Below are 3792 nucleotides of genomic sequence, written 5' to 3'. Positions count from 1 at the left end.
TTTTTGTGTTATTATCTTTGACCTTTTAGCCTTAATGTCTGACTTTACCACATGCTGTTTATGTTTCTGGCTAATAAAGTGTTCAATCAATCAATCAATCAATCAATCAATCAATCAATCAATCAATCAATCAATCAATCAATCAAGCAATCAATCAAGCAATCAAGCAAACAACAACAACATCAAGCGTGTGTTGTCTCTAAGCAGTGCTCTCAGACAGAGACAGCACATAGCACAGTATCCTAGCAATGTAGGGCACTTAAACAGAGCAGGCAATCATGCAATAATAACCAAGCTGGAGGGAGGAGGGAGAGGGGGGGTGTATAATGTTTTCGTTATAATCTTCTCTTAAAGGTCTACTGATGGTGGGGTTAGCCGCCAGCGCTAATGGACACTGCTGCTGCTACTGCTGTGTTATTCAAGTGCAGTTCTGGAAGAAGTAGGCTACTAGGTTTTGGTCTGTTTATTTTTTTTACTTCAAAGCCATACCGCGATATAAAAATAGTTACATGTAAAAGGTCTGTATTAAAAATGTAACTTGAGCAAACGTACACAAGTATTTGCATCAGAATATCCTTACAGTATTGATGTGAAAGTATAGATTTTTGGCAAACATTATCTGATCTAGAGGCTCACACGACGTGTCAGATCGTGACGTTGTGAGGTGGTAGATCGGTTATTTTCGAATAACCAAAGTACAACACAGGGCTTTAATGGTTATTGTAGACTATTAATAATCTACATCTGTCAAATAATTAGAGTATAAATTACAATAATTACCACTGAGTACTGATGTACTGTATAGTGGGGTAGAACTATAAAGTATCCACAAAATGGAAATACTCAAATAAAATTAAAATAAAACCCTCAAAATTGCACTTAAGCACAGTACTTGAGTACATCTACATTTCCATTACTGGCTAATGGACACCGCTGTGTTGTTTAAGTGTGCTGTGAAAGAGTACAAGGTTGCCCCCCACACCCACCTACACACACACCCACCCGCACACCCGCACACACACACACACACACACACACACACACACACACACACACACACACACACACACACACACACACACACACACACACACACACACACACAGCCTCATGGCTCCGTGGTCCCAGCTGTGTTACACAGTCCACCAGGACGATGACAGATGGCCTGATGGGAGATACAGAGGGGGGCGGGGCGGACTGAGAGAGGGAGGAGCAGGAGGAGAGAGAGAGAGAGAGAGAGAGAGAGTGTGTGTGTGTGTGTGTGTGTGTGAAAGAAAGAAAGAAAGAAAGGGACCATGTGAATGGATGCATGTGAGAGAGGAGTGGGGGTGGAGGGAGGGGGGGTCGGTCATCTGGTCAAGGGAAAACAAGAGAGAGAGAGAGAGAGAGAGAGAGAGAGAGAGAGAGAGAGAGAGAGAGAGACAGAAAGACAGAAAGAGAGAGAGAGAGACACACAACACACACACACACACACACACACACACACACACACACACGTGCGCGCACGCACACACACAGAGAGGGGAGAGAGACACAGAGAAACAGAGAGCAGAGAGGAGAGGAGGGAGGGAGAGACAGAAAGAGAGAGAGGGAGAGATAAAAAGAGACAGAGAGAGACATACAGAGAGAGAGAAAGTGTGAGAGAGAGAGAGAGAGAGAGAGAGAGAGAGAGAGAGAGAGAGAGAGGGGGGGGCGGAGGCATAGGGCGGAGGTTATAAAGCTAGCAGGAGACAACAGAGACAATGCAGTCATGCTGAGATCACATTTGCACTTATATAGATATATGGACACACGTGTGTGTGTGTGTGTGTGTGTGTGTGTGTGTGTGTGTGTGTGTGTGTGTGTGTGTGTGTGTGTGTGTGTGTGTGTGTGTGTGTGTGCGTGCGTGCGTGCGTGGGTGCGTGGGTGCTGCGTGCCTGCCTGCGTGCGTGCGTGCGTCACGGTGCGTGTGTGTGTGTGCGTCGTATCGTATATATATGCCTGCACACGCCCAGACACACATGGTGCACATATGTGTGTGTGTGCATTCAAATTGGATCAGAACACATACAGATATGATTAAGGCGTTCTGCCTTTATCAAAGCTTTGTGCCAGCAGCCATCAAGTTATATGACAAAGACCACAGGCCGCTGTGTTATGTGTTCTGTCTTTGATAACCACTTACAACCTACATACACTATATACTTCATAGACCGGAATCCCCAAGGGATTTTAACCAGGGGTCTTCAACAGGGGGGCCGGGACCCCTAGTGCGTCCTCAGAGTTACTACAGGGGGGCCACAAAAGTTTTGTGTGATATGAATTGTTTTCTTTTTTACATTAACCACTTGAACTCTTGCATTCCTTTTCTGAGGAGAACTTTAGCCAAAAATAGCAGATCTACAAGCTCACAACACCTCGCGCTGCGAGGCGGTGTTGTGAGCTTGTAGATCGGCTATTTTTGGAAAAGAAGTTTAATCTGAAACACAATTTTGTACAATATAGAGGTGGTCCCTGCGTCATCTCTCTCTCAGCTAGGGGGTCCTTGGCCTGAATTTTTTTTTTGAAGACCCCTGCTCTATACCGATCTGAAAACAGCCGATCTACAAGCGCTGTGAGCTTGTAGATCGTCTATTTTCACCGGAAGTTCACCCCAGATTAGGGATGCTAGGGTTCAAGTGGATATTCCTCATTATAATCACTGTAGATTGAGCGTACATATTTATCCATATATTTCCACTGTGTAGCTGGCTGACAGTGTAAGTTACATAATGTGTATCAGCCTTCCATCACATCCACTGTTGATAGTCTGTACATAATATTCAGGACGTTATGTACTGTACTGTATGTCCATATTATTGGTGATAAAATGTATAAATCCAAGTGCAGATGGCCAGGCCTGACTTTAACCGCACAAAACCTACATATAGGAGTCCCCCAGGGGTCTATACAAAGCCAAAGTGCAGTAACTACGTTTTTGGACACACCAACTTATTTGTGTATCCCAAAGGTCAAATTAGCCTTCGTGATTTTGGGGGATGAACAATTACCTCAAGAACAGATGTAAAATGTAATATCACTTATACGCGGATATCTCATTTGGCTGACCAGTTGAATCACTTTTAAACCCATTTTTCTGTGATTTTTTTTTCGTAGTTACTGCACTTTGGCTTTGTAGGGCAGTATTTCCCCTCTACACTAAATATTGTTGCCGAAAACAGCTGCTCTACAAGTTCGTAGCTCGTAGTTAGCTTGTAGATCTGCCATTTTTGCCAAATGTTCGCCCCAGTGTAGGGACACTAGTGGTCATGGTTAAGTTTTCTATTTTATAAAATGTTTAAAAATAAAAAATAAATCTTATATTTTGTCTTTGCTTTTTTATTTATTTTTTATTTTCTTCATTGAATCTGTATCTCTCTATATACCTGACTGTATGTGTCCTGTGTTTATGTCTGCTGAAGGTGCTGCTATATGACACCTGCATTTCCCCACCTGAATTTCACCACCTGAATTTCACCCACAGGATCAATAAAGGCCAATCTAAAGTGGATCAACAATGACCTTAATGGTCTGTGTTGAAGATTACAATCTAATATAGACTCTTTATCCAGAGCGACTTACAGAAAGCAAGGTAAACACACGCACATCACATGCATAGACAGTGTAGTGCCTCAGTAAACTAGGATCCCAGGTAAACCAAGAACCTATAGCATCAGTCTAAATAGTATAATATCCAAAAATAATAATCTGTACATTGAAACTATAGACACTATAGGATACCAAACGAACCCATCTGTCTAAATAACATGCTGT

Source organism: Gymnoscopelus braueri (genome assembly GCF_963280865.1).
Source record: "Gymnoscopelus braueri genome assembly, chromosome: 15".
In the NCBI taxonomy this organism is placed as follows: domain Eukaryota; kingdom Metazoa; phylum Chordata; class Actinopteri; order Myctophiformes; family Myctophidae; genus Gymnoscopelus; species Gymnoscopelus braueri.
This window is presented reverse-complemented; position numbering follows the sequence as displayed.